This window comes from Equus quagga, chromosome 17 (assembly GCF_021613505.1).
Source record: "Equus quagga isolate Etosha38 chromosome 17, UCLA_HA_Equagga_1.0, whole genome shotgun sequence".
Classification (NCBI taxonomy): Eukaryota; Metazoa; Chordata; class Mammalia; order Perissodactyla; family Equidae; genus Equus; species Equus quagga.
In genome coordinates this window covers 57,959,312-57,974,883 of record NC_060283.1, presented here as the reverse complement: position 1 = coordinate 57,974,883, position 15,572 = coordinate 57,959,312, and the positions used below count along the sequence as shown (strand labels likewise).

General features: G+C 38.8%; 1 protein-coding gene across 1 annotated transcript in view; it reads left to right on the top strand.

Moving 5' to 3' along the window:
* The window catches only part of CPS1 (carbamoyl-phosphate synthase 1), a 116,478-nt gene that overhangs the window by 1,036 nt on the left and 99,870 nt on the right, over positions 1–15,572 (top strand). The window lies entirely within an intron of this gene.

The following is a 15,572-nucleotide window of genomic DNA, read 5'->3' as shown; positions in this document are numbered from 1 at the left end:
ATGGGAACTTTGCCATGAAATCATCCTTAGTGAATATAAAGTTTAAACAATCACAGAAGCTTTAAATATACTGCTTCTATAGTAGTAAGAGCTGTAAAAAGCGAAGCAGGAAAAAACCCCAAACAACCCCTATCTGTTGATGTGAAAATAGATTCTCATGGTTTTGAGTGTTCTGCTTATACTTTGCTCACTGGGTTGACTGCAGAACCCTCCAGATGCTTCCACAGCTCTACTCATGTCAGGACTCAATATGATTGTAGCCTTGAGAGATACCTGCAGGGCTAACCAATCCCCACAGATTCTCACGGCCTCCACTGATAGGAGTGGGAGAAGAATAGAAATAAAAGGAAAGGAAGAGAGAGAGAGACAGAAAGAGGCAGGAGGTGAGGAGTGAGGGAGGGGGAGAGCGAGAGAGAGTGAGAGAGAACTAGCTCAAGATCTCAAGAGAAAGCATAAGGAACTACCATTTTAAATTAAGAAACCCAGGAACAGCCATTTTCTTGGATTCAGTTTAATTGTAAAAAGAGAACATTATGGGCTGGCCCCGTGGCCGAGTGGTTAACTTTGCATGCTCCACTTTGGTGGCCCAGGGTTTCATGGGTTTGGATCCTGGGCACGGACATGGCCCCACTCATCAGGCCACACTGAGGTGGCATCCCACATGCCACAACTAGAAGGACCCACAGCTAAAATATGCAACTATATACTGGGGAGATTTGGGGAGAAAAAGCAGGAACAAAAGAAGATTGGCAACAGTTGTTAGCTCAGGTGCCAATCTAAAAGAAAAACAAAAGAGAGAGAGCCTTAAAGGAGATACGTTCTAAAACATCATCAAAGATGTAGTGACTAGATATAACTATGAGAGTGAATACTTGGTTTCAGTTTAATGTTAGTATATCTCACGGGTACTCATCTATCACTTCGGAGAAAACAAATAGGAGTGACAATAATATCACCTAGTGTTAAATGTGTCTTCTGAGACTTCAAAGTTTGTCCCTTGGAATATCTTCTTCTCACAAAAATGGGTAGATAGAGATAGGGGTATCTCCAAGAAACACCAGAAACAGAGAAATTGATGACTACTTAAAATGGCACAGAAGTGACTGAGATTAGACGCCACTTCTCCATGATCGTAATAAGTGCTCTAGGCAACCACAATAAAATGGTTTAATTATGCGGATGGACAACTCTGAAAGTAGTTTTTCTAGCTCTGGGTGGCAGCTCTATTTTAAGGATCTGCCAAAGTTCACAGCCAAGAATGACAAATTTGTAGGAAGAATAAGCCATCATTTCATGGTATAAAAGCCATTACTCAAACTCAATCATTTCTGGTCAGAGTTTTGGAGAAACGCCAGGTATGAAAAATAGAAGATCTTGAACTTCACAATAGTGAATTAAAATTCTATGCAGCAGTCCAAGGGGGCTTGTGTTGTTACTCACTTATTCTGAAACAGTCTTCTATCTACTTTTCTTCCTGCCTTCAGGAAGAAGGCTCAACTCTCTTAGAAAGACATATCCACATTTACCCTTTTTTGATGGGCGTCATATTTTAAAGATAGTTAAAATCATTAGGACGTGGTTACATAATGGTTGGTGAAGGGCAGCGGGGACAGTTGCTAACCGCCAGTAGCCTTATAGCTGGTTGTAGATGGTAAATGGACTGTGGAGGACACCCTGTGGTCGGATCCATCGGCGCTGCCTTGTAAACTGGCTGTCTTTTCAATGTCTTTGGAGGCATTTTTTCTCTCCCGTTGGTACCAGGCGGAGGAAGTGGCTTGACGACAGCAGTGACGCACCTGTCCCTTATGTGGCGTTCCTCGTGTGTTTATGGCTGACATTTAGAGAGCATACCTTGCCAACAGTCACAGTTGTATTTCACATATAGGGAAGAGGAAAGAATTTCAAGGTGCTTTACATCTTAAAGGAATTTGATACCAAGGATTTACATGACCAACCACCATAAAGTATGAACGTTTTAGAGATGATAATCTTTTTCTATTAGTATTGGAAATGTTCAGTGCTCATTATTATATTCAGCCAGTTGCTGCTGTGCAGTGGAAGCACATTGGGTGGAATAAAAAGATGTGGATTCCAAGCCCTCTTATTCACTTATTAATGCCGTGAACTTAGTCAAGTCACATCTTCTCTCCAAACCTAAATTTTCTCATCTGTAGTGGGGAAATCATTCTTGACTTACTCAAAGGACTGTGTGATCAACACACATGGTCAGTGCTTAAAAATCTATAAAATACCTTAAAAGCAAAAATTGGACTCAAAAAAATTCTGTTCTATACATTTTAGTAGAAGAACTTAGTAGAGAGTTAGATCAGAGTTTCTTCATGGACTACAAATTATCACAATGACAAGATGTCTGATAAAAATTCTCAAATATTTATAACGATGACTTTTTCACCTTTGCCTTAAGAATAAACCTCTCTCTACAGAGATATTGCTTATACGGTCATGAGTTGTTTAATGACGAGGATGTATTCTCAGAAACGCATCATTAGATGATTTTGTCGTCGTGTGAACATCATAGCGTGCACTTACACAAACCTAGAATGTACAGCCTACTACACGCCCGGGCTGTGTGGTGCTAATCTTATGGGACCGCTGTTGTATGCACAGTCTGTCATTCAATGAAATGTCCTTATGTAGCAAATGACTAAAATAAATTAGACTCAGAACTATGAAGCAAATAATCTTTTTCTCACTATGGTGAATTCAATTCCAAAAGTCAGGATGTACATCTTAATGTCCTAATTAATTAATTAATTAATTAACAAGTGAATATTGAAACTTCTACCCTGGAAGTTATATATACAGGGAGAGTAATAAGTGAACAGTAAGTGAACAGTTTCTGACTTCAAGAAACTTATAGATTTAAAAATCCTGGGTTCACAAGTCTTGGAAAGTCACCAAGACCAAATGGTTTTATTTTCAGTTGCAAATGAACTTGGAAATCAAAGGTATTAAATTGAAAAGGTTAAGATCCCTGTGAATATAAAAGAGTTCAATAAGCACTGCTTCTAACATGAATCATTTTTAAAAATGGTGGCTGTGTTATGATTAAGCCGGGCCGTTAGAGTTCTTGCATCCTTCTATCTGGGGCTTCAGATGCGAGGGAGCCCCAGAGATCATTATGCCCTTTGAAAGGTCTTCATTTCGTAAGATACTACATTCTGATTCTAACACACAACTAACTATTTAGCTCAGTCTTGAGGGGCTATTGTCATTTGATGAGAAACTGGCAACTACAAAAATTCCTACAATTAGAATTGTTTAGTTATTGGGATGCAACCACAGCAGGGCTTGATGAGCAGCGTGTAGGTCTGCGCCTGGGATCCAACCTGTGAACCCTGGGCTGCAGAAGTGGAGCCAGCTAACTTAACCACTACGCCAGGGGGCTGGCCCTATGCACTCCACTTTTTGTATACCCCCTTTCTTTCATTTGTTTGTCATCAACAGTGTCTTGACCTTTTGAGCTTCTTGCCATAAAACCCTTGAAGAAGCTGTAGTTGAACAGGGCCCAGACTAGAGGCGGGTGAGTGAGCCCCAAGGTGCCACACTGGAGGAGGCTATCACTACCAGGGCCATGGTGCCTCCTTCGATGTTGTGCCCCAGGCTCCTCACTCACCTCACCCTAGTTCCAGCCCTGGGTCAGAAGCTAAGAATTCTGGCTGGGGGAATGCTGAGAGAACTGGCACTGGCTCAGGATCCCCCTCCCTCTGATGGCACCTCAAGTTTCTATTTGGCCATGCTTAGCCAGACTTACTGATGGGTTAAAGGCCAATTTAGGTCCTACTATTGAAGAAAAAGGAGAACACTCCTCTGTTCTCACGTCTTCCTTAGACATTCTTCATGTTTCTGACTGGTACCAAAGGTTGTAGGTGTAGTAGAGTTCCCAATCTCTCCTAAGCAATGGTCATATCAGAGCTCGCTTCAAAGCTTCAGGAGTTTGCTGTGCACGACAACACCCTTGATTGACCGGTACTCCCTCGGGTCTTTATATGACCGAGGATGAACACAGCTGCATGGGCCGGGGTCAGACTTGGTGATGGACTCCTTAGCCCTACTGGTCTCCAGCTTACACTGCATTTTCTTCATCTGGTCTAAATGAATTTAATCGTGAAAATAGTTTCAAGGCTCCTCTATTCTTTTTATTTTTTTTTTCAATTTCATAAATGCCATATATTGACTTTTAAATTTCATAAGGAGATTATTGACTAATGTGAAGTTCTTACAAGTGAATCAACAGGATTTCTCTATCCCTCAGTATTTTACTGAATAAGTTTCTTCTGTGTTGTTGATCTAAATATAAGACCATGTTACTTTCCTACCATAGACTAGAAATGAGTTTACACTATTGGAGATCCCTCCAAGATTCAGAACAGTTCACCACACAGCAGATGCCCACCACGTACTTGTTAATAAATCTGCACTTTATGACTGTATTTGGTAAAGCAATTTTTCTAAATGCTATATTTTATTTTAATGAGAAACAACTAGAATAAAGATTACTTATGAATTTGACTCATTTGTTTATAAATGTCCAGAACATAGAAGCATTCAAGTAAATTAACCTTGTGATTTTTTCCCCAACATTGGTTTATGTTTAACCAAAGGCAGATGACTGAAATTTAACTTAGAATGTTGTAAGCCTATTAGCTTAGGATGTTGTAAGGCTTAATTGATTACTGCTGTTCCACGACTTTGAAATCATCAAGTGTTGGACATTGTAACTGCAGAGAAGTCTCCTTAAATATTCTAGACATAGCAAACTGTGCTGTAATTCTGAACTTTAGGTATCCGTATTTTGATAACGTAACTCCAAGAATCAAAAATAAATTTCATTTACTAGTAAAGAATACTTCAAGATTTTAACTTTTTACTATATTATCTATACAATAATAAACTGAAATAAAGTCTGGCTTTAAGCTTCCTGCTTTCTAAAGTACGGTTCAGATTTATTTTATTCTTAAGAGGATGAGTACTGATATGAACTAATAGCTGAGAAACATCAGGTAAGTCAGAAATCAAATATGTTATATAACTTTAGGCCTTGGTGAAAACGGAAATGAACACATGGGCCCTCCACTTTTTCTGATATGCAGATACTTTACAAAGACAAGTGATTTACCAGTCGGATTCCCAGAGTAAATCAGTTTCATTTCCACTACTAGCTTAAGGAGCTTATTGTGGCTATAATGTTTTATATTCAAATCTTTTACAGAACTTATTGCTAAATTAGCTTGAGGCTTTATACCCAGAATATTTTACTGGTGAATTCCCACACCTATGGGAGGAAACAGTGCTGTTCTTCCCATCTCACAGATGGGTAAGTGGTATAGTAAATGCAAGGACACGTGGGTGTCTGTTTTTGTACACAAAGTGAAGCATATATGTAGCAAATTTGCTTAGAACTTTAATTAGGCCTCAAATCCCACATGGATCTTTTTTTTTTATTTTGTTATTTTTTAAAGATTTTATTTTTTCCTTTTCCTCCCCAAAGCCCCCCAGTACATAGCTGTATATTCTTCGTTGGGGTCCTTCTAGTTGTGGCATGTGGGACGCTGCCTCAGTGTGGTTTGATGAGCAGGGCCATGTCCGCGGCCAGGATTCGAACCAACGAAACACTGGGCCGCCTGCAGCGGAGCACGCGAACTTAACCACTGGGCCATGGGGCCAGCCCCTACACATGGATCTTTTTAATTGGACATTTTGTGACTGTGCTTGTATATCTGAAGCCATCGTTTAACCTGGCTTCAGAATGCTCCAAATAGTTTCTCCTGGTGTAATTTTATGGGTTGATCAAGAGTCCACTTATGTACTGCACTTTATTTCAATACAAAATAGATTTTTCTTTTCCTTTTCCTTTTTGTTGGGTTCCATTTTGAGAATGGGTTAAGTCAAAGAATCAGTAAGGATTCTTGCTTTTATAGCCATAAGTAATTCTATAAATATGATATTTTACAGCAACGCTGTTTAGTTGACATATTTCTTCCACTTCAACCAAAATATTTTCACGTGCTTGAACAACATTCTGTTCTTCAATTTTCAATTTGCTTCTTTCTCATGTAGTCCTGTAAGCTCCACAGATGCAGAAGTCTAATGAGGTAGGTGTTTGCCATAAGAAATTTTAGATCGCAGGAAGAGTCTCATTTTGACTTGTTTCCGGTGTCTTGAACTAAAGGAGCCAAAGAAAACTGGGTCAAAGTAAAGGATCGGTATCCTCAAAGTTAGCCCAGAATGATGCTGGGATGTGGAATGATAAATGAACAACGAGGGGATTAGTTTTAATAACATAACACTGAACTCAAAGGAAAAGCCTAACGACAATAATAAACACGAGGCCATTTCAAAATTTTTATAGCTTACATTACAAATTATGTTTGAATTTTGACTGTGACTTCCTAAGACTGAGCCCTCTAAATCAATCGAACATAGCACCAGGGACACACTTTCAAAGCTTTTGGAAGGAGAATTGAGCTGTGTGACTTCCATTAATAGCTGCTGCATTGTTCTTCTGCTAGAAATGCTTTGAAACATCTACCCTTTTAAACCTGATCTCAAACAGAGAGAATGAGTGTAAAATTCCGGTCATTTATTCGTGGTCTCACAAAGCCAATCAATCATCTTACTAGGAACTAAAAATAGACCCATCAGTGCTGGTTTACAATGAGTTTTAATTTTAGGGAAAAATTAAAAGCCCTAAAGAGATGAGATGTTTAGGGAAAATGTCAGCTCTACTTGCCGTATCACGTTCTTGAAATGTCATTGAAAAAATACAAAAAATTTAAGATGTGGTGAAACAATAATATCAACATCCACAGCAGACAAACCAACAGAGAAATAGAGAATTTATTGCAATTTCTACTTATATGCAACCCTGTTCACAAATATGTACTTTCATCAAAAATTATTTAGAATTTGTGAAAGAATTCCCAGGTTTTACAAATATGAGAAAGCACAATAGCCAAAGATTGCCGAGCTTGTTAAAATGCCCATTATAAAAGCAATATAAAAATAGCGATCATATAGATATTTGTGTAATTCACTTTAACTTAGAGAAAAATAAAATTGTAAAATAAAAGATTAAGAATGGAGTAACTGCATATATATAGGAAAATTCAGTTTTGGCCCAGTCAAATATTATGCATGGAAAAATTTACAATTTTGATGTTCCTCCTATAAGTTTGCAGATAAAAGTACCATTTAGTATCACTGGACATGGAGACTTCTAATTTCAATCTTTAATCCTCAAAATCATATAAAGTCACTAGGAAACACAATTTTTGACTCCTTATTTTATAACCTAACTGGCTCCCGGATCCACAATATCTGTGTGTTCCAGGCTAAAAGAAATCACATTAGGAGGATAAACTAGTCTTAATGCATTTTCCTTGCAATCCATATTGGTTACAAACTCCTGGCCTATTTTTTCGGGGGAGGGGGAGGGGCTGATTTGTATGTTTTCCAAACATAGTTACACAGATGGGAGAAAAATATAACTCTGAAGAGGTGGAGATAACGGTATTATTTGCAGATACAATTTAAACAGTGGTTCAGGGTGAATCAAGAGCTTTTTAGAAGATGTAGAGAAATTTCTCTCCCCCTCTGTGTGTGCACGAGTTTTATTTTAGGCAGTTGCATGCTGAACTTGTACTCAGTGGCCCCAAGAAAGTGAATGGTCACTCTTGGACATTGGGCAACTTGGGGATACCATTAGCTTTGGCCTAAGGACTTTGACTGACCTTTAAGCGCTGTGTCGAATTCACTTGAAGTTTGGGCTAATTCTCATGTTTCAGGGATACATGAAGAACGGGAATCGTTCACATGTCCTGCAGTGTTCTACATGCAGCTGGTAGTTTATGAGATGGAACCCTCATAAATAGCAGAAGTTTCTTTCTTGAGGTTCTCCAAAGCCTTTGGATTCTTATCCAGACTCGTTTGGTTTAAGCGTTTATCATGACTTAGGCTCTCCGGAAGCAGACAGACACTGACATGGTGTTTGGGGAGTCAGATGTTAATTGGAGAACAACTTTGGCGGAGGGAAGTTCGAGGAAACAGGATCGGCAGAGAAGAAATAAGCTATGATTCAGGTGTGACAAGGCTTCAGGCAACCTGATAGGAGGCTCTCGCCCTTTAACGTTTCCTGTGTTGGTCCTGGGCCTTTATATCCCTGCCTGGCTCGGTCACTCCTGCGGGGCCTAGGCTGCTCCCCGAAGGGCATGGGCCGAGGCGGCTCTCTGTGGCAAGGCAGACCCTGAAGGCCCGAGAGCCGGGGCCTGGCCGCCAGGCTCGCTCCGTGCGGCGGGGCAGCAGGTCCTTCCTGGAGGGAAGCTGGGCGCTCCTCCGCTCCAGCGTCTGTGGTCCTAGCAGTCGCCAGAGCTTGGGAACTCGAGGACCCGGGATCGGTGCGAACAGTTCCCAAAACCCGTTTGTTCTCCTCAGACTACAGGATACAATGAACGACTCGACATTTCACTCTGACAATTTACAGACTTACAAGGAGGTAGTTCTCGGTCGGCCTGGGCGTGTTGCAGCGCACCCATGGCAGTTTCGAATTAAAGTTCTTATAGATAAACTTAAGTAGAGTTCACGATTGAATTGCTTTTTATCTCCATTTAAAAAATTGGAAAGCAGAAATAGAAGTAAGCTTAGAAAAAGTAAAAGGGGTAACACATAACTCAGTTTACGCTGAAATTTTCTACATGTTGGCTCCTTAGGGAAGGACTATGGTAGAGGTGGGAGAGTGTCGATTCCAGGTCGTACTGATGAGGTTCGGAAACCACTACTCCTCCATTTACTAGTGGACTGATCTTTACTACTGTAAGCCTGAGTTAGCTCAGCTGTAGGATGGAGAGCTTAATATTACCTACCTCAGTGTTTTCCGGGAGGGTTAGAGGAGAAAATCCATTAATATCTTTAGAGACAGTGCCTAGCAGTTTCATGTTATCTATTATTAGTGATGTCTTAAGGAGGGGATCAAAGTGGAGTTCTCAGTGAGGGCAATGTGCTCTTAAACACATTTTTCCAACATAGCTTCATGATTCTATTTGAAGTAAGATATCTTTCTCAGAACAGGAAAAGGTTATCATTTAAATCTATATGCACAATTTATTTGTACAACTCCTTTAGAATTTAATAAGCATAGATAACTATGTATGCAGTCTGGTTTATGTCTTAATAGGGTCTCATTAAATAAATGCCAAAGGGTAGAAATAGGATAGTGACAGGTCAATCTGCTTCTATAAGGAATGCTTAAGAAATGGTGATGCTTTAGTTTTTTCAAATATAGGGATTACTCCAGAATTTAAAGAAAACCAAAAAAGTACAAAATGGGAGGTGCTTTAACATATGGACTCAAACTAGAGAAAAATTGAAGTATGTATGTTTACTTAGTAGTCTCAAAATTAATTATACAAATATTTACTGAGTGCCAAGTATGTACCAGCACTGTACATAAACCTCAACAACAATAACCATAAAAATAGAGGAGCCTCAGTTTTTTTAGACGGGGATAAAAACAGACTAATTATTAGTTGTAAACTATTTGAGAATTTGGTATAGAAACGTAATTAATTAATGTAATTATGAGACTGCATCAGTGAATTAAATAAATTTATTTTTTATTTTATTTATTTAAAAAACTTTACTACTGACCTACAGTAGTTTGGCAAGCATTTTAGATGAAAAGTAAAGGGAAAACAGAGAGTGATTGGTTATGTATGCAGAATCCAGTTTTATTCCTTTTTCCCAGTGATGGAGAATTAGATTTTCGTTAACCTAAAATAGCTACTAATATTAATAATGGAAACAATTAATTAGGAAACCCAAAGAATGAAGATTAGAAAGCATAGACGACTCTTCTGAAGATGCTAGCTGCACAACACCTAGCTGGCATGGAAACCTAGGGGTGCTTATTCAGCAATGATTGCTGACACAGCTGCAATTCATTCTTCACTTTCATCTTCCATCCTTTAGCATGAACTATACCTGTGTGGAATATCTGTCCTTGCTTTCAAGAGGAGAAGATAAAATTAGTAAATAAAATAAAATAAAAGCCATGGAAAACAAAAACGGAAACCAGTGGACATCAAAGTACTGTTTTGAAACACCATGGTGTCAGCATGAGGGGCAATGTTATACAGCAGATCACTGGGACTTACTCATCTTGAATAATTGAGACTTTGCATCCGTTGATCAGCAACTCCCTATTTCTCCCTTTCTCTAGTCCCTGGCAACTATGATTCTCTCTGATTCTATGAGTTTGACTTTTAGATACCTCATATGAGTGAAATCATGCAGTATTTGTCCTTCAGTGACTGGCTTATTTCACTTAGCATATTGTCCTCAAGGTACATCCATGTTGTCATATGTAGCAGGATTTCCTTCCTTTTTAAAAACTGAGTAATATTCCATTGTATGTATACACCACATTTTCTTTATCCATTCCCCTGCTGATGGACATTTAGGTTATTTCCACATCTTGGCTACTGTGAACAGGGCTGCAGTGAGTATTGGAGTGCTAATGTCTCTTTGAGATCCTGATTTCAATTCTTTGGATAAGATCTAGAAGTAGGATTGCTGGATCATATGGTAGTTCCAGTTTTAATTTTTCTGAGAAATCTCCATGCTGTTTTCCATGGTGGCTGCACCATTTTGAATTCCCTTCAACAGTGGAATTATTTTTAATTGGAGTAATAACTATTTAAGTAACTTTGTTATCTAGCCCGTGGGACCACATGTGATTTGAAAGTTGTTACTCCCAAGAGATGTGAGGAAAAGATGCCAAAGGGAGAGAGACTGAAACTCCAATATCTTATATTAGACAATATCTTTGATTCTGAAAGATTTGTAAGACTAACCGCTACTAGAAAAATATCGAATTAAAAATGTGTTTTAGAAAAGAGTTCAACCAAAAATAAAACAAATGAATTAAGGATTTAAAATGTGGTTAAGAGTAAGAATTATATTGAAAATAAAATGAAAAAAACAAATGTTTAATATTTTCAGTATTAAAAGAAATAATGGGAAAGATGGGTGCGGGGTAAGAGAGCATGTGCCTATACTTTTTCCTGCTGTAACTTTTCTTCTTTTACCGAATTCATTGTTTAATCATCTAGCAGTAATCTGCTAAACAGTTGGTAGATTATCTGAGTAAAGTAATTTTACCAAAGTGTGAGCAAAGCTTAATTATGATGTAATGGCTTTATAAAAAGGAACTGCTGCAGCCACTTACATCTCCACTTGGTGGAACATGGAAGAGAAAATACCACTGGAGCAGGTGTTCTTTATTCCCTTCCCTCGTCTCCTAGGAGGTGAACCACATGGAATTCAGTATAGCTATAAATTGCCGTGGCTTCTCACCTTTGTGAGCAGAGCCTAAGAAGAAGAGTCAAAATATGAGTGGAGCAAGGCAGGAGTGCAATTTGCAAGCTGGTTATGTCCCAAAGAAACAAACGTAAAATTACACAGCATCTTTGCCACCTATAGTCATTTCTTCATTCATTCATTCATTCATTCAACCAATCAGTATTTGCTAGATATCTACTACCGGTAGGATTTGTGGGGTGATACCTAATCATATCTTCTCCTTAACCTCTAAATTTAGAATCAGTTGAGAAATAAGACATAGTATTCAACAGATGTAGATCTGAATGTTAGCTTTATTGCTGTGAAAGCTATTTGGAAAACATTGCCTAGATATGCAACCAAATGAGCTTCTTAGAACTTACATTCCCCGAGTCAAACGTATTCAGTCACAACTGCACATCTCCCACCCTGATGTACAACTGAGAACTGGTATCTTTGAAAAGAGAGTTTAGAAGGGCTGAACCAGTTTTGCTCAATTCCGTTCCCAAAGCTGCCAGTCACTCCTGTTACCTCTACCTAGTGGCCCCGGGGTTAAATGGCCTTTCCAAAGTTAACTTTGTGGACCAAGGTCTGAATTCAGAGACGTGCAAAATGACTTCCACAATCACCTACTATGTGCCCAATGCTGGGTTATGTGCTGGTGATGCTGCCTTGGACAGAGAGGGCAGGGTCTCCGTCCTCGATGTTGTCTTGTGTTGCCTCTAATCTTATTGGAGAAATTAGTTATATACTTGGATGTAGGGCAGTGAATTATACGTGCCAATTTTTGTTTAACCTTAACTTTGGAAAGGACAAGTCTTTTACTGCTCGTTTGGTTAATGTACAAAGATGATCAGCTGGATTTTGGATAGGTAGAGAGAAGAGTGGGCAGGAATGAGCGTAAGATCTTGGGCATATCTAAGTCATAACGCCTAGGAGCTCTTCAAGGCTTGTTTTTCTGACAAAGTCTCCAAAGGCATCTGCAGAATTGACCTTTAATACAAAACAATTGATCAAGAGTACAAATCCAGGACCAAAACTCAGGAAATAAACAAAAAAACAAACCAAAAAACAAGTGAAATCCATATTTTACCAGGCAGGGTACAGGAAGGAAAGAGAAAGCCAAAGGGTGGAAGGTGGAAGAGATGATGAAAATTGCTCTCTCCAGCCCAACCTCATTTTTGCTCCTTCTTCTTCCCTTCCATTCCAAAGAGCCCAATTTCCAACAGTCCCTAACGGACAGCGTTGTGCGTGGATTGGAATGGATGGGGCAGGGCAGAGGAAGGGATTGGCTGTGATCTATGATTTTTTTTCTTTCCCTAAGGTGTCTGCTTTTCTCCAGAAGTCTGCCCTATCGGTACTTAAAATAATTCCTCCCCGGTTGAATGGAAAATTATAGTCTTATCCCGAAATGTCTTTCTGAACTGGTTTCTAATTTAGATTATGAGTATATAAGCAAATTTGGGTAATAGTTATTTAGGGACTAGAGTTATATATATATATATACATACACATTTTTTTCCAAATGGATAGTTATTTTATCTTTCAAAATCTGTGATCTAAGCATTTGCCAAAAAGAATGCACTTGACCTTATTGAAATGAGATTTCCAGATAGAAGCTTCATTTTTGGCTGCCCCTGTGGTAAGAGTTCTCTTCTTGTTACCTTTAGTGGACTGTGTATATTTGGGTTGATAAATAACATTGAGTGGAGAAAAAGGATTGATTTACATTTGATTAATAAAGGTAGTTTAAAAATCTCTTAACTACTAAGCTGAAGACTAATTATAGAGTAGACTACAACCCGTGTTTGTTGAATTTGTTCAACCCAAAGACTAGATAAAACCCGAAACTTCTTTGTTATAGTTCAGCATTTTATTGTCCATTTGGTTGAGCCAACATGAATAAAAGGTAGGGGCCCAGCCCTGTGGCCGACTGGTTAAGTTTCCGCCAGTTCGGATCCCGGGTGTGCACATGGTACCACTCATCAGGCCACACAAAGGTGGCATCCCACACAGCACAACCAGAAGGACCTACAACTAGAATCTACAACTATGTACTGGGGGCTTTGGGGAGAAGAAGAAGAAGAAGAAAAAAGAAGATTGGCAACAGATGTTAGCTCAGGTGCCACAAAAAGAAAAAAGAGACAAAAAGGAATAAAAGGTAAAAACAACAGCTAACTAGTCCTTTGACTTTGAGGTGCTTAAATCTAAAGTTAGACAATGAATTAAAAGTTAAATTTTTTTATTGGGTATGATCTTGAGATTTGAAGAATATTCTTATAATTTTATATGCATTTAATAGGTGATAAAGAATTGTACTATAATGAAAATGAGTACTCAATTAAAATTAATCCTCTAAGTGGATCTTGTCACACCTGGAATTTAATTTATATGAAGGTTTTACTAAGAAAAGTTATTTGAATATTAGTAAAAGATCCAGAGGGCAAAAAGTAAAATGAAGATCTGTAAAGACATATTAACAGAATTGAGACTGTTTATCCCAAGTCAAGGAAAAAAACCAAAGTAGCCATCTGCAAATAAGGCTCATATAAGTATTCGTAGTTAGAAAGAGAACAGTTGTTCTGCATGTCTAGGGAGAGCAAAACAGACTAAAATCCTTCTCAATTCCACCAGGAGGCAGTTAGATTATACTCACTTTAGGCTTTGTTGCTTGCTTGTATAACTCTGTAAGAGACAGGCAGCAGCAAGTTAGACTCACATTTCAAACTGAGCAAGGTGAATAATAGTACCTGTTTATTCAACTAATTTTGATGATTAAAAAGTAAATAGTGTCCAATGTTCAAAATAATTTTGATGGGCCCAGCCCTGTGGCCTGGTGGTTAAGTTCGGCATGCTCTACTTCAGCTGCATGGGTTCAGTTCCCGGCTGCAGACCTACGCCACTGGTTGGTGGTCATGCTGTGGTGGCAACCCACATACAAAATAGAGGAAGTTGGGCACAGATGTTAGCTCAGGGCAAATCTTCCTCAGAAAAAAAAAAACACATCAACTTTTGAGCTCTTTGAATTTGACTTAGATCTTTCACTTGAATTTACTCTGGCAAAAATATATGAGAACAATATAAGAAATGTAAAATAATTTTTCTTCAAGATTCATTTGTATAAGCTATTCTAAAACTAAGTAGAAGAATATGAGATTTTCTTCCCATACTCCTATATTTTAGAGCACACTAGGTGAGGAGAGCTTTCTCATTCTTTGTATTTGCAAAGTGAAAAAAGGAATGAAAGTTTGTTATGTAATTCAAGAACTGTCAGCCTGTTTCATGTGAAACACCTAGTAAATTGATATAAGCAAAGCTTTCGTTTTGAATTCCCATGATATTTGTCTTAATGCTGCATGAGGTATATTTGAACACTCAGGTGCGGCACACTCATATGCATATCCTGGTGTAACCATCCATTGACCTTTCTCTTTTTCGCCCCTTTCTCCCTCAATACCATTTGCATGTCTTTCCTACGATAATATCTCCAACGTTATGAGACCACATTTACGATATTACAGAAAGGCACTGTTAGTTAAATATAAGGAAATGGCCATTCAAAACAGGTATTTGGTTATTTTTAAATTCATATCTAGAACAAATTAAAAACTGAATGTGTAATAATGCTTTTCAGTATATTTTTATGTTATTTTCTTCAGACTGGCACACAGTGATTCTGTATTCATCCAACGAAAGTTAAATGATTGTCTGCTCTGTGCCAGGCACTGGTGTTGGCCCTGGAGGCAGACACACGAGTGAATGAAGCCGACCCAATACTCTGCCCATGTCAAGCTCTCTTTGCAGTGGGATAAGACAAATATTTTAAATAAGACACTGGCTGATATGTTAGAAGGAAATGGGTGCTATGAAGAAGGAGCGGACTAAGGAGACAGAGGGCTGGCATAGGGGGGCGTATTGTAATTTTACTTTATTTTATTTATTTATTTTTTGGTTAGGAAGACTGGCCCTGAACTAACATCTGTTGCCAGTCTTCCTCTTTTTGCTTGAGGAAGATTGTCGCTGGGCTAACGTCTGTGGCAATCTTCCTCTATTGTATGTGTGATGCTGCCACAGCCTGGCTTGAAGAGTGGTGTGTAGTTCTGTGCCCGGGACCCAAACCCGCGAACCCCAGGCTGCCAAAGCGAAGTGCCAGAACTTAACTATCATGCCACCAGGCCGGCCCCTGTAATTTTAAATAGGGGGTCAAGGGAGGT